The 16,178-nt window shown below is 38.7% G+C and overlaps 1 protein-coding gene and 1 long non-coding RNA gene across 3 annotated transcripts in view; both read right to left on the bottom strand.

Moving 5' to 3' along the window:
• LOC148682208 (uncharacterized) overlaps positions 1-16,178 on the bottom strand; it is a 286,875-nt gene that overhangs the window by 157,992 nt on the left and 112,705 nt on the right. The window lies entirely within an intron of this gene.
• The window catches only part of LOC110437820 (protein NLRC3-like), a 22,750-nt gene continuing 15,662 nt past the window's right edge, over positions 9,091-16,178 (bottom strand). For both annotated transcript variants that reach the window (XM_087248366.2, XM_088650062.1), the window contains one exon: positions 9,091-16,178. This exon is cut by the window's right edge and continues 1,686 nt beyond it. The gene's annotated coding sequence lies outside the window, so the exon portion shown is untranslated.

Here is a 16,178-nt window from a genome sequence, read left to right as displayed (position 1 = left end):
AGACATTTATTGCATTTGTTTTCATAATGAAAAATTACATATTTTAATGTAAAATAATAACTAAGTTTTGTCCTTTCACAAATATATTTGGCTGATTTTTCCAGAAATTCTTTACAATGTTGCCTTCAAAAAACAAAAGGCAAAGACTCTCTTCATCCACAGATATCCTCCATTTCAATGCGCTTTGATAAAAGAGATTTTACTGGGTAAATTTTATGTAATATTTTAAAATGGATTTCCTTCATTTTATTATTAATAGAATATTTGAAGGGAGTTAACCAGGCTTTTTTGCAATTAATATTAACTATAATAGAGTCCCAGAAAAATGTGCCTCTAGGAGTGATTTTATTTTGCTTCTGAAAAAATACGAATATGACTGTTAGTACATTTATTATCAGTCAACTCAACACCTTCTAAATGTAGTTTTGGGTTTACAGCAGATTAAAGCAAATATGATTTTTAACAAGTTGAATCATTTTTACAGGGATAGATTTAATTCAATTCTCTAAACAATATTGGGAAATTGTTAAGTAGACATGAAATGTTCATAGGATAGGATATTCCCTGCACTGTCAAACAGTGTTAAAAGAGGATTAATGTCTCTATTAAACCAATTTACTACGAATCAAGATTTATTTGAAGAGCTTATATTGCCATTATTCCAAATAAAGGAGAAACATTGTGACAGTAAGAGATTTTCCAAGCAAGAAGAGCTTGTTGATGGAATTTAGTGAAAGTAGTGTGTGTGTGTGTGTGTGTGAATGTGTGTGTGGATGTTTCCCAGAGATGGGTTGTGCCTGGAAGGACATCCGCTGTGTAAAAACTTGCTGGATAAGTTGGCGGTTCATTCCGCTGTGGCAACCCCAGATTAATAAAGAGACAAGGCCGACAAGAAAATGAATGAATGAATGATTCCAAAAGGAATTAGGGGTAGATAGACATCTCTTAATCCAATTGATCCTGAAGGTCTTATTGATATCTTCAAAATAAAGCATTTCTAGTCCTCCTTCAGCTTTCTTATTAGTAAGAACTCTTTTTTTTATACTTTGGGACTTGTTTTTCCAAATAAAAGAAAAGAACAAGTTATTGATATCTTTGCAATTAGAGTCTTTAGGAAATAAAGACAAGGCGGGATAAACAAACGGAGATAAACCTTCAGCTTTACATAAAAAGACACCACCATAAATGGAAAGGTCACGCTGTAACCAGCAATTTAACACGGCTTTTGTTTTCTTTATTCTAGAAGAAACATTTAAGTCTTGTCTATTAAGTGTATTTTTGTTACAATATTTCTAAGGTATTTGACAGAGGATTTCACTGGGATGTTCATTATGTGTTTATTCCTTAAACTGTGTAAAGGCAGAATTTCACATTTGGAAAGATTTCAAGTTAAACCGGAAGCCTTTGAAAAAGTATTGCTTAAAGAAATAGCATCAGGGATAACAGAAGCGTGTTTGAAGAATAAGGTCGAGTCATCTGCTGATTGAGAAAACTTAAAAACTCTATCAAAGATTTTGACACCTTGAATTTGCTCACTATTGATAATACAAATTGCCAATAATTCAACAACTAATACAAATAAAAATGGGGAAATTGGGCAACCTTGACGTACCTTACGATAAATGTTAAATCTCGTAGTTGTAGAAGTATTTATGATTACAGAACTATTAATATTGGTGTAAAAAAATGATGACTTTTAGAAATTTATTCCCAAAACCAAAACACTCTACAGTTTAAAAAAAGAAAAAAACTGTGTTCAACAGAGTCAAATGCTTTAAATCTAAACAAAGGATAACAGCTTCATCATCTCCATAATCAGCATAATCTAAGAGATCAAGCACTGGCCTAATATTATTAGTTATGTGGCGACCTTTTAGAAAACCTGTTTGACATTCACTTATAATACTATTTACCTAATCTATTAGCAAATACCAAAGTTATACGTTTATAATCAATTGTTAGAAGTGAGATCGCTCTCCAGTTTTCTATCAATTGTGAATCTTTGTCAGGTTTAGCAATTAACGAGATGACTTCCTGATTCATGGAGGTAGACATTTCACCACTATTAATAAATTCAATAAACATGTTATAGAGGATTTTCAATGTGTTCCCAAAAACTCTACAGTCAACCCATCTATACCAGGAGCTTTACCCTTTTCATTTTAGGTAGTGCATCATTTAATTCAAGAGTGGCTATATTTGAATGACATAAATCATTAAAGTCTTCATCTATAATAGGAATATTTTGATTCATTACTTTAATGAAGTTATCACAATTATTTTCATCAAAATTGGAGGTATAGAAGTTTTATAAAAGGAAAAAAACAAAAATTGCTTTGGGATCCATAAAATATTTTGGCTGCCATTAATATTTATTGCAGGTAACGGATTTCTTTTAAAGTTTCTATTTTCTAGAGCAAAGAAATAACTTGTGTTTTCTTCTCCCTCTTCAAGCCATTTGACTCTAGAGCGAAGGAAAGCACCTTTAGCAAGATCCAGGTACATTAGATCAAGTTTAGATTGAATTTTAGTCAACTCTTCCTCGTCTTCCTTAGTATGAATTTCCTTCTGTTCCAGAATATGTCAATTATCCAGTAATTCCATTTCCTTTTGCCTGTTGAGTTTTTAAAATTCTTTACTACGTATGAAGGCAATTTTTCCTACATTATATTTAAAAAGTTCCCAGTTACTTTTGAATTGATCTTTTAATCCTGTAAAACTATTGCTTGCAATATTCTTAACACAGGTATTAAAGTAATGATCATTAAGAAGATTATTATTCAGTTTCAATATCCTCTAAGACTAGAATTCTCTTTTGAACCTTTAAGAGATAAATAAATAAGTTTATGATCTGTTAATGGAGCATGTCTATGATTATTTTCCTGAACATTACGTAAAGCTGTGTTAGAGATCAGACATAAGTCAATTCTAGATTGTAAAGTCTTGCTTTTGTTAGATCATGTGTACTCTGATTTCACAGGGTTATAAAAGCGCCAAGTATCTGTAAGTAATAATGAGGCACAAAGAGATGCCAGATTGGATTGACCAGCATGTTGGAGGGTACGAGAGGGATATCTATCAATCAAACCATCTATACAGTCATTAAAATCGCCTGAACATATAATATAATATATGAAGCATGAACATTGCTCCATTTGTGATTAAGTCTGAAATTTTGGCAAAAAAAAGTCTTATTCAACAAATTAGAATTATAACCATAAACATTACAAATGATAACCGTTGTGTTGTCCAGTCTAATAGTCAGAATCAACCATCTTCCATTTTCATCTGCAACAAAGTCAAGTACATCTCCTTTAAATCGATGCATCAAAACCATTACACCTGCAGATTGTGGAGTTCCATGACTAAAGTAAACAGAGTTTCCCCATTGTGTTTCCCAAAATTTCACATCCAAGACCGAGGAATGAGTCTCTTGACAAAAAAGTCGGCATCAGTTCGTTTCAAAGAAGAAGAAATAAAGAAATAAAGCTTTCCTTTTCGTGTTCTCTCGAATACCCCCTTACATTCAAGGATGCTATACACTGTTAACCCTTACCGTAGATTATGCAGTAAATAACTATAAAATAGCCAGTGTTTAGCTGTAATGAAAAGAAACAGTATTTTACTGTAAAAGGAGCAGACTTTGTATTAAATTGTGTAGTGCAAATGATAAATTACAGTAACTTACTTTACGTACACATTACAGGTAGTAACTGTGACAATAAATGGCAAATTACTGTTCAACCAGTACTGTCCCATCTACGCTGATGCTTTATGTTGCTATTTATAGAGATGTGCATTTTAAAAGCAGAAAACAATGATTTAGGCATCACCAGACACTCCCATAGACTGTCTTATTCTTAACTAAAAAGTTTTAGAAAAAGTTTTCAGAAAATGCTGCCCTTTAAGGGAGCCAGGTGTTTGATTTGTTTACTGCTGTGCGCTCTATTCTCTGTCCGTCAATTCAGATGTAGAGTCTGATATGTTTTAGGCTTTAAATAAGAATCTACAATGAGTAAGTAAAATGTGTTCAAATGTTTTTGAGGGTTTCTAAAATAAGGCTGTGTTTTAAGTTATATTGTAGTTATCTTGAACTGTGTACTTGAAAGCTACAGTGTTAGCTAGTTAGCCTCTCCTCATGTAACTTCTTACATTACTTTTATTTAAGTATATGTATTTATTGGATATTGCATACTGCCATAATGTACAGATGCTAACATTTCATGTATCTTTCTGGCAAATAAGCAGTTTTAATGCACATAAAAACCATTAAATTCCATCACCTTAGTAAGGTAACATGTGCACAGAAATCATCACAGGGAATCACAAAAACATGATACAAATAACCATCCACACACAAAAGCTCCACTGTCAGGTCCCAGGTTGTGAGTTTGTTGCTATTTCAGATTTCAGAGCAGTGTTTCCACCTATGAATTTATATTAGAAACAATAGAAAAGTTTGTTGTCATGAGATTTTTAAAGTAAATAAATAATAATTATAACAATAAAACATTGGATCCTTTGGATTTTCAGTGTTGTTCAGTGTTTTTTTTTTTGTTTTTTTTTTTGAATTATTTAAAACTTTTTATTGAGAATTGACAGTATGTGCCTGTGTTTGACAAACATGTTTCTATCTATATCTCTATCTATGTGTTCTTTTCATAAGCCTTTTTTAAATAATTTAAAAAAAATAAAATGATTATTTTGTGTTTTTTGCTTTTCAGTTCTTTATGCATGGTTCGCATTGAGGAGAGAGTAACACTTTTCACTGCAGCACTTTCTGTGTGTGTGTGTGTGTGTGTGTGTGTGTGTGTGTGTGTGTGTGTGTGTGTGCGTTTTTTTTTTTTTTTTTTTTATTGCATATGTGATTGTGATAAATGTTGGAAGTTGCTTTAAGAGTATGCTATATACCAGGGGTGCTTAATCCTGTTCCAGGAGATCTACCTTCCTGCAGCTTTCAGTTGCTACCCATATCAGACACACCTGAACCAATTAATGAGGACCTGAACACCACTTGATAATAACAGGCAGGTGTGTTTGATATGGGTAGCAACTGAAATCTGCAGGAAGGTAGATCTCCAGGAACAGGATTGAGCACCCCTGCTATATAACATGGGGGTCAAACTCCAAGTTCTTGGAGAACTGCAGGGCAGCAAAGTTTAGTTCCCACCCTGCTTCAACATTACCTGTAGATTTCTAACAAGCCTTAATTAGTTTGATCAGGTGTGTTTAATTAGACTCACATGCAGAAGTACAGATGCTCTTGTGCAGCAGGAACACAATCTGAGCTCTTTCACTTCACTAAAACACACCTGTGTGATCTACAGGTATATCCTGAAATATTATTGGCTCCACAGAGTGACACTGACATGAATATTCATGAGACTCTCCTGACTGTGGGCGTGTCCTGAAGATGAGTGTGTTGATGGAAGATTTAGAGAAGGTATTAAAGATGAAATCTGAGAGGTCTCTGATGAATATTTAGAGTAATGTTGAACCTATGAAATAAGATTAGAGATTTCTATATAAATGAATAATGTTTAACCAGAGGACAAATCAAGAAAACCATTAAACAGCATTACATTCAGTTCAAATGTTGTAGTTTGTCTTTTATTTATTGTTTGCAACACATAATTTGAATGTACATGTGTTATCTCTCTATTTCTGAAGGTGTTTCCAAACTTATTTTAATCAATATATCTGTTTATCGATACTCTCTATTACAGTACAGATGTTTAATACTATTTGTTATGGTCATTTTTCAAAATTCAGGATAAAAAGTCAATAAAAATATGAATAATTTTCCTCAGAAACTGGAAGACGGGGTTAATGTGTTTTGGTTGTGACAAATGATTTATTATTATCAGTAAAAAATCTTACTTAGCGGCTTTTATTCATTTATTTGTTCTTTTTATTATTTGTTTAAAGAGAAATAACATAAGTAAATGCATAGTTATACACAAATCATTATAAAAGGGAATGTTAAATTAAATACAGATAACTTAATCATCTGAACAGATCTTTACAGTAACTCTGTATTGAAATCAGGGAATGATTAAAACCTTTAGATGGGTGGAAAAGAGTTGACAGATTCAGGATCAGTTAGCACATTGTGTTTAGTGAATGTGATGTTTTCCAAATAGTGTAAGAGTTTTAGTTCACAATCCATAAACAAGATTATCTTAATCAGTTATAATGATCAATTTACAGAACACTGAAATATAATAATGAGATAACAAGGAAGCAGAATAGTTTAGTGTAATCACAACTGAAACAGTCATTTAATAATAGTGTCTGACTCATTTTACAAATCTAACACACAAATCATTACATGGCTAATATATATCTGTAATATTTTAACATGGCTTTCCTTTACTTTATTAAGAGGTGGTTTCCTGGACCAAGATTAAGCGTAGTCCTAGACTGAAATGGCCATTTAGATCAGACTAACAGAAATGTGCTTTCTCTGTCACGGTTTTAAAAGTCTAAGACTTAGTCTAGTCCAGAACTGAATAGGCTGATTTCCTGGAGGAACACTAGAGCAACTTCAGGACTAAACTGAGGCTTAAATTAAATCTATCAGGAGGGAGGTTTAACTTCAGATTCATTTCATTTGGAGGACACATGGATTACCTGGACTCTGTTAATGATGATCAGCGCTTTCCACCAGCCAGGCAAGTTCTTGCAGACAGAAGTGACCCAGTGCAAGGTTTTGATGAATTAAGGGTTCGAGATGCATAAAGTAAACCATTTGTGAATTAACAGCACATCACGTAAACCACCCTGATGCTGGAACCCAGGCTAACTACAAGGTACTGTTCAATGAATATGGAAATGCCCCAGGAGTCATCGGTTGCATAGAGGGAACCCATATTCCCATTAAGCGTCTCTCTACTCCAGATGCGGAGGAATACAGGAACCAAAAGAACTGGGTTTCCATCAATGTCCAAGGTGTATGAACTCGCCAGTTAGAGTTTTCGAACGTTGCTGCACAGTGGAAAGGTGCAACTCATGATCCTCCTCAGCTCATCTCTGTATACTCAGTTTGACAGAAGAGATCATAATGGAGTTTTGCTTGGTGACAGTGGGCATGCTCAGAAGGATTTCAGCTACAGCCAGGCTCATATGCGCACAAGGGCTTTAGTCGAGCGCATGTTCGGTGTTTGGAAGAGTCGTGTTCAGTGCCTTAGGAAAACACTCAGATTGAAAGCAGGTAGATGCTGCACTGCTGCAGAGACTGTGGCATCTTCTGCTGATGCTTCAGTCTCTGAGGTGGCAGTAGAGTCTGAATCAAATACATTGACTGGCTGAAATTGTTGCAGGCGCTTCTGTTGTACCTGCTTCAGTTAATTCTGAGATAGATGGCATGAATGGTCACAGTGTTACGCCAGTATTGACAGAAAATATAGCAGTCACTGGAAAAAGCAACGAGGCTGGAAATGAAGCGGAAATGCAAACTGAGGCATTTTTCAAAGCCCCAATAAAGAGGAGAAAAGGCAGAGGTAAGATGACAATAACACAGGCCAAAGAAGACAAGAGCGAGACTGAAAGTGCAGTTTCAGACATTGACAGCGATTCTTCAGACTCTAATGATTCAGGCTGCTCTTTTCTTCATCACTAAATGAGGATGAAGAGCAGCCAGTGGTGTACAACACTGAACAACTAACTCAGCTTTCAAGAGAAACAAAGAGACTGAAGCTGAAGACTATTGTCCAGATCCATCTGCTCTTATAAGAGATGTAAAGAGGTGCATGAAGGAAGGTGCTTTCTGTGATCAGGACGTGTACCGTCTTAGAAAATCCATGAGAAAAATGAGAAAACAAATGCGTGAAGATGAAGAACAGGACATGGTGTGATAGCTTCTTCTGTTTTGACTGTTTTTATCATTTATGAGACATTAAGATTGGAGCTCTACACTTGAATGCTGCTAGAAACAGTCAGAAGAGAATGTGTCTGTCTGAGTTTATAAAGATGAAACGTATTGATGTGACCTTCATTCAAGAGTCTCAGAGTGCTTTATTTAATGAAATAGACTTGAGAACAGAATGAGATGCTCAAGTGTTCATGAGTCACATGTCCTCTAATAGTGGAGGAGGAGCTCTATTGCTTTCACAGCAGTTTTCACCAATTCTATGTGGAGAGAAAGAAATAGTCAAAGGACATTTAACACAAACTAAAGCAAAACTTGAGAATATTTTAATGACTTCTTTAAATATTTACGCTCCTACAAAAGCAGATGAAAGAATAGATTTCTCCAATGCTTTTAGTGCTGTCCTTAAAGATATCAAATCAGAAGAGTTTTTCATTTGAACAGCACAGAGAATGAGAAGAGAGATCCAAATCACTCAGAAACACATCCTGCTTCACTAAAAGTGCTTCCACAATGAGTAAGAGTGTTTGATTTGTGCGATGTGTGGAGGAATGATCATCATGAAAATAGACAGCACACTTGGGCACTTAGTAAGAATCATTTTATTTCAATGGCAAGGCTTGATAGATTTTACATGTTTCATTTTCAAACAGATTGTGTCAAAGATTGTAAAATAATTCCTGTTGGGTTTTCAGATCACTCTTCTGTTATTTGTACTATGATTGTTAATTCTGTGGAGATTAGGAGTGCCTATTGGCATTTTCATACGTCCCTTTTAAAAGATGAGACATTTATTAAAATCTTTTCTTTATTTTTGGGAATTTTAAAGAAGAAAAACATCTTTATTCTTCACTGCAGCAATGGTGGGATTGTGGCAAGATTCACATTAAACAATTATGCCAAGAATACACTTTTAATGTCACTAAAGGAGTTCCTGAATCCATGAAAAAATTAGAGGATGAACTAACAGACCTGTTTAACACAACAGCAGCTACAAGCAGTGATCAATCTGAAACCCGGAAATCAAACACAGATTTGCTGGCTGATCTTTGAGGAGTAAAAGCACAAGGAGCATTCATTCATTCAGGTTTAATAAACATTACACAAATGGATGCTCCTCCTAAGCTGTTTTAGTCTAGAACAGAAAAATGGCCAAAGTGGAATTATTCATTCACTAAACAATATTGCAGGAGAGGAACTTTATAATCCAGTGACATACGTAAACATGCTGTTCACTTTTATTCAGAATTATACAGATCATATAGAAGTTAAAGATCTCCCAAACACTGATGAAGACTCTAATGCCATGCTTGAGCTCTCATCGTCACAGAATGAATGATACACAGCGGTAATGAGTATGGAAAGTGGAAAGACTCCAGGTATTGATGAATCCCAGTAGATTTCTGTAAATCTTTGTGGTCTGTGATAGGTGATGATGTTCTTTTGGTTCTTGATGACAGTTTGAATAAAGGTTTACTCCCATTAAGCTGCAGAAGAGCTGTAATTACTTTGTTACCAATAAAGGAGACTTGCAAAGAAGAAGCAACTGGAGACCAGCATCACTTTACTGCACCCATTATAAAATACTGTCAAAGGCATCAGCTACACGATTGAGTAAGGTAATAGGTCAAGTAATACACCAAGATCAACATTATTGTATAGTGAATAGATCAGTTTTGACAATATTTATTTGGTTAGAGATGTTTCAGAAGTAATTGGGTATTAATTGTGGACTGATCTCTTTAGAGCAAGAGAAAGCGTTTGACCGTATACAACATTAATATTTAATAAAGCTTTTAGAAATGTTTGGTTTGAGCCCAGCTTCTGTAAATATGATCAATGTTTTGTACAGAGATATTCAAAGTGTATTAAAAGTCAACGGTGGTCAGAGTGCTGCTTTTACAGTACAGAGAGGAGTTAGACAGGGATGTGCTGTGTCGGGGATGTTGTACACACTGGCTATCCAACCTGTGCTGAATAAACTAAGCTCTGAGATAAAGGGTGTGTGTGTTCCTCATTGTGACGTTTCTCTGCATCTTTCTGCTTGTGCTGATGATGTTGTTGTTTCATATCGAATGCGGAAGATATTCAGAAACTGGATTTTATTGTAAGTGATTTTTAGAAGATCTCCTCTGCTAAAGTCAACTGGGGAAAGAGTGAAGCCCTGCTTGTGGGCAGCTGGAGCGGTGTCCCTCCCAAGTTACCTGGAGGTTTGACATGGAAGAAAGGAGGCTTGAAATACCTCGGGTGAAGATGACTGTGTTCAGAAGAACTGGAATGGCATGCTTGAGAAAATCCAAGGACTTCTACAACAATGGAAATGGTTACTTCCCCAGTTATCGTATAGAGGCCGCACACTTATAGTTAACAGCTTGCTGGATCCTCTATATGGCACAAGCTGGCGTGTGGAGACCCCCCTATTGGTTTACTACCGAATCTTCAAAGAGAGATGGTCAATTTGTTCTGGGAAAACCTACACTGGATCCCTCAAAGTGTTCTCTTCTCACCAAGAGATGAAGGAGGTCAAGGCTTGGTTGATCTTGTGAGTAGAGGAGCAGCGTATAGACTGCAGGTCATCCAGAGACTATTGTTTGGGCCCAAGAGTCTTGAAGAGCCGGTGGTTTTTGTCAGGAGATGACACTCCAGGATTAATGGACATATCAGTATCCAAAACAATGCCACGATTGGGAGACATTGTTGACAAAGCAGACACTGGACTGAGTGAATCTTGCTAAATGTATGGGAATAGGATCAGTAAGGTTTGCACAGAAACTCTTAGATAAACTGAGTGTGATGTTGAATGAAAAACACTGCTGGAGAGTTCTAGTCGGGATCTTTTTATCCCAGATGACGAGGGGTTTTCCCTGATATCAGAATTGAAGCTGTTGTTGGAGATGTTGGGGATAATAGTCCATCGCTGTGTTTTAATGAAAGTGCTGATGTTAGTTCAGCCGAAGGTGAAATATTTGACAGAGATATTGTGGAAATAAATAACGAGCACATTTTAAAAGACAGAACTGACACGGTATGGAGAAACACACTGGCAGTAGAAGTCATGAAAGCAGAATGATCTATAAAGCAGCATTGATGAGAAGAGGACACTTGCAGTGGAGAATATTACATGCTGCTGTAGCTGTGAACACAAATGAGCCCTAATATCAGTGAGACGTGTCCATTTTGTCCAGAGAGAGAAACTATTTTTCATTGTTTTACAGAGTGTACGAGACTTTCTCCACTGTTTAATATCCTGACTGCTTTATTTTCACCAATGCCTCATTTCTGTTCAAAACAGGTTTTTATTTGAGGCATTCAGTAAAGCAAATGCAGAAATACAAATGTCCACTAATTCAGTTCTTATTGACTGAGCAAAATGAGCAATCTGTGTTTCTAGGAGAAATGAAATCAACAAAGACATGAACAAAACACTGCATCTATTATTAAACACAGGAGAACATCTAGAAGTGTTGAGGATTTAATGACTGTAACTTGACAAATGCAGTGACTGTTGTTGAGTGTGAATGGTGACACACACACACACACACACACTAACACACACACACACACACTAACACACAGACACACAGACACACACACACACACACACACACACACACACACACACAGACACGCAGCAGTGAACACGCACACACATGCACAAACAATAGTAAACCTGTGCACACACACACACGCATACTCTTTCAAGAGTTCACACTTAGCTGATAATCAATAAAGCGTATTTGGCATGCTGTCCCGGGAGAGAGCCCTGAGCTCGTAATATCCTCGAGCCCGGGGCTCCCTCCCGTTAGAAGGGCGAGAGGGGAGTTCGAGGTCAGGTAGGTCTCGAAAACTCCCCTGCTTGTCACCGTGAGAAGTGTGAACTGAGGTTGTATTGGGTGATACTTTGTTTTAGTCGATTTGGCTATGGTTCATGTTTTGGACGGTGGGAGGAAACCGGGGAACCCGGGGGAAACCCACGCAAACACGGGGAGATCATGCAAACTCCGCACAGAAACACCGACCGGCCCGAAAGGTTGGACCGGCAGTGTTCTTGCTGTGAGGCAACAGTGCTAGCCACTGGGCCACCGTGTCGCCCAATCAGGAAAGGAGGAGGATGAAGGGGTGGAAAGGGGGGAGCTTCAAGACAAAGATAACTGGAGTGATAAACTCAGGTTATTTATAACGCTTCAGTAATCATCTAATAGGGCTGATTACGGAGCTAATAAGGAGCCAGCCGTGTTGATTATAAGCACGTGATCCTCTCGAAATTAGTTTATGAATAAACCACACTTCAAGAGTTCACACTTAGCTGATAATCAATAAAGCGTATTTGGCATGCTGTCCCGGGAGAGAGCCCTGAGCTCGTAATATCCTCGAGCCCGGGGCTTCCTCCCGTTAGAAGGGCAAGAAGGGAGTTCGAGGTCAGGTAGGTCTCGAAAACTCCCCAAAAGGCAAATGTTTTCCGCTCGGGACAGCAGCCGCGTATTGAAGTGCCCCCCAAAAGCAAGAGGTCAGTGCCATATCCGGCTGCTGAATGTCAGTTGAAGTGAGATAGGTTACTGTGGGAGAAGTTGTAACTGATTCTAGGAGGGTTGGGGACTCCGTGGGAGTCGGGTTTGGGGAGGGTGCCTAACAGAAGGAAGGAGAGTAGCAAAGAGATTTGATGCTAGAAATAGGAAGTAGCGGAGTAATTCAACGCTGAAAGAAGAAAAGTAGCGGAGGAACTCAACGCTGGGAAAAGGGGTGTGGAGTGCGAAAGGGAGAGAGGTTGTAGAGGGGGTGGAGAGAAGAGCGGAAGCATTCGACGCTGGAAGGAAGTAAAGAGGATGCGGAGGAACTCAACGCTGGGAAGGAGAAAGCATGAGATGCGGAGGAACTCGACGCTGGAAAGGTAAAGAAAAGAAAATCTATGGGAATCAGAGCTCTGTAGTCAACTCCGGGGGAGTTAGAGCTGTAGAATTGGACTACTACAGGAGTCTGGGAAGGGAGGGGGAGGTGGAGACTCCTGTAGGTGGTGGGCTGGGCGGGGACTCCGGGGGAGTCCGAGCGTGGGAAGACTCCTTGAGTCAAATTGGTGAGTGATGCTTTGAAATATAGAAAGAGTAGCGGAGGAACTCGACGCTGAATATAGTAAAGTAGCGGAGAAACTCGACGCTGAAGAAAGAAAAGTAGCGGAGGAACTCAACGCTGGAAGGGGGATTGGGAGTTAAGGGTGAGGAGAGGAGAGGGGTTATAAGAGGGGAGAGAGAAAAGAGCGGAAGCATTCGACGCTGGAAGGAAGAAAAGGAGATGCGGAGAAACTCAACGCCAGGGAATATAGGACAGGAGATGCGGAGGAACTCAACGCAAGAAGGCAGGAAAGATGCGTATTTGACCGGGGAAGGAGAGAGGGGGGGGGACTCCTACAGGAGTCTAAATAGGAAGGGGGAGGTGGAGACTCCTATAGGAGGTGGGCTGAGCAGGACTCCGGGGGAGTCAAAGCTTAGGCTGAATAGGAAAGAGTAGCGGAATACTCAACGCTAGAAGGAAGTGATAGTAGCGGAGCAACTCGACGCTGAAAAAGAAAAGAAGCGGAGAAACTCGACGCTGGAAAGGGGTAGGGAGTGAAGATGTTGAGGGGGGGGGAGAGAGGGAGGGGATGGAGGAAAGAGCGGAGGCATTCGACGCTGGAAGGAAGGAAAGGAGATGCGGAGAAACTCAACGCTATAGAAAATAGGATAGGAGATGCGGAGGAACTCAACGCTAGAAAAGAAGAAAAATGTCAATTGTTGAGGGACGTAATTGAGGGGGTAATTGATTGACTCCGGGGGAGTCGGGCTTTAGATGTGTTAATTAAGCTGAAGAGATAAGAATAGCAGAAGAACTTGAAGCTAGAAAGGAGGGATAGTAGCGGAGCAACTCGATGCTGAAAAAGAAAAGTAGCGGAGAAACTCGACGCTGGAAAGGGGGTAGGGAGTAAGGATGTTGGGGGGGGGGTTCAAAGAGCGAGGGGATGGAGAGAGGAGCGGAAGCATTCGACGCTTGAAGGAAGGAAAGGAGGTGCGGAGGAACTCAACGCTAGAAAGGAAAAGAAGGAGGTGTGGAGAAACTCGACGCAGGAAGGAAGTGAAGACTGAAAAGATTTATACTGGTAGCCTTGGGAAAAAAGTTTTGCTCCTGTTGGGGTCGGGGTTCAGGCACTCTTAAGAGAGAGCTAGGGGTAGATTTTTTGCTGAACTGGGAACGCCGAAAAAGAGGGGGGGGGGACATGCAGAATTAAATTTCTGTCCTTGTATTCAGGATAGTGGATATCTTGAGTGCAAGCTGTGAGGATGAATTGATATCCTCTCCAAATGTATACATGCATCACGCTAAGGCTGTTTCGTATAATCGAGCTAGACGATAATAACGAGTAAACGCTTCTATGGAGGCGTTTAAACTGTTGTGAAGTGTCAATAGTGGTATGTTAAATGGAAGTGTATGTGAGCTCAGGCAGAGCATCACTGCTGTGACAGTGGAGCGGAGGGGAAAAGAAGCTCGGCAGCTTCTCTGCTGTTGCAGAGGTGTGGTGGAAGTCAATGTCGGGAGGCGGGTACGCTTGCCCGAAAATGTATGACTGCTGTGCAGTGTTGGGGAGTAGGAAGGAAAAGAGCTGCGGTGTGACAGTGGTGCAGAGGGAGAATAAGGCTTGGCCGAGCATCTCTGCTGTTGCAGGTGCGGTGGTAGTCAGTATTGGAGCATAATGGGTGCTCCCACAAATATTAAATATCAGAAGTGATATGTGGAGATGAAAGTTAGTAGGGGCTCAGGTAGAGCGTCACTGCGGTTCTCGTGCTTCTGCTATTGGATAGGTGCAGTAGTGATCTGTATTGGAGAGTTATGAATGCTCTCGCAAGAATATTAAATACTGTTAGTAGTGATATGTAGAGAGGAAGTGAATAAGGGCTTAGCTGCAGGTGCAACGTGAGTATGGCACAGTGGAGCGATTCTGCTGCTGCAGAGGATCAGTATGGAGGCAATGTGTGCTCCTGCAGAAGCATTTACTGCTGTATTAGTGCAGGGCAGTGTGATGAGTGTTATTGGACTTGTAAGTGTATAGAACTTGCTTAGAGCATCCCTGCTGCAGTAACTGAAAAATTGAGGCAACCCCTGAATAAGTCGGAGCTGTGGTGAGTGAAAAATGTATGGATGTATGGGATAGTTCAAGTTGTGCTTATACTTAGTAACACTTTTAAAACATTTGAATTGTGTGAGTGGGGGAAAGGATGTCAAAAATGTATATAGAACGTGCTTTGCCGAATTAATCGGTTTGCTTGCTTAATGGAGAGAGATAGTGTTCCTCCAGTCAGATCAGATATGGTGAGGTGGATTGTGGGATTGCAACTGATGTTAATTCAGTGAATCTCAAAACCCAAAGACTAGTGTGAATATGGCATTGTGGATGTGGGCTGCATGATTGGAAATGCATCCTTGTGTAGATTGTGATTGCATTTGGAATGGATGTGGAGTGTAATAGGTTGGATGAAGGTCAGCTTCTGGGCCGGCTGTACTAATCTCTGGAATGAGAAACAAGAGAAAATCAGAAATTAAATCTTACAACATGATACATGTATAGCAGACATGACAAAATTGTTTTAGCTGATATCTATGCAAGGCATCTTAATAAGAGCATGGACAATTGTGAGCTTTGTTGTCGCAGTGTGCAAGGATGATAGAGGTGGGCATTTGTTCCCCCACAGGATAGCAGGTGGATGCAGAGCTGGGGATATGGGGTGTAGCTTGTCTGGTGGTCCTAGAAGTTCTTCTTGAAGATTTATTTAAATGTCCTATTCATGCAGTCAAGCGAGAAGTTAGTTTCTTTACCATTTTCACCTCCAACCGGCGTGCCATTACAAAGTTACATATGCCACTGTATATGCAAGTATGGGTCATTGGCGTATTACAATTGGACTTTTGTGTTGAATTCTCACTGGTTGGGTAATAGTCTTTCCAGAAGTTAAAAGCTATCGGATCTGGCAGAGATTTTTATTTATTTATTTATTTAATTTTTTTTTTATTTACTTATTTATTTTTATTATTATTATGATTATTATTTATTCATTCATTTATTATTATTATTATTTTGTCAATTAATTTATTTATTATATCAAATCCCAACATCAACGCTTAACTTAATTCGCTACTTAGTGGAAACTGTATGAATGGAATGTTAGTTATGGGCTTTACTTAATTTGTTTAAATACATGTTAGGAATCTTAACTTCTTAACTTCTTAATCTTAACTTAATTCGCAAGCATGTCCGTCTCAGTTCATTCACGAGTCTTTTATGGCT

This window comes from Danio rerio, chromosome 4 (assembly GCF_052040795.2).
Source record: "Danio rerio strain M-AB ecotype USA chromosome 4, GRCz13ab, whole genome shotgun sequence".
NCBI classification, from domain to species: Eukaryota; Metazoa; Chordata; class Actinopteri; order Cypriniformes; family Danionidae; genus Danio; species Danio rerio.
This window is presented reverse-complemented; position numbering and strand designations above follow the sequence as displayed.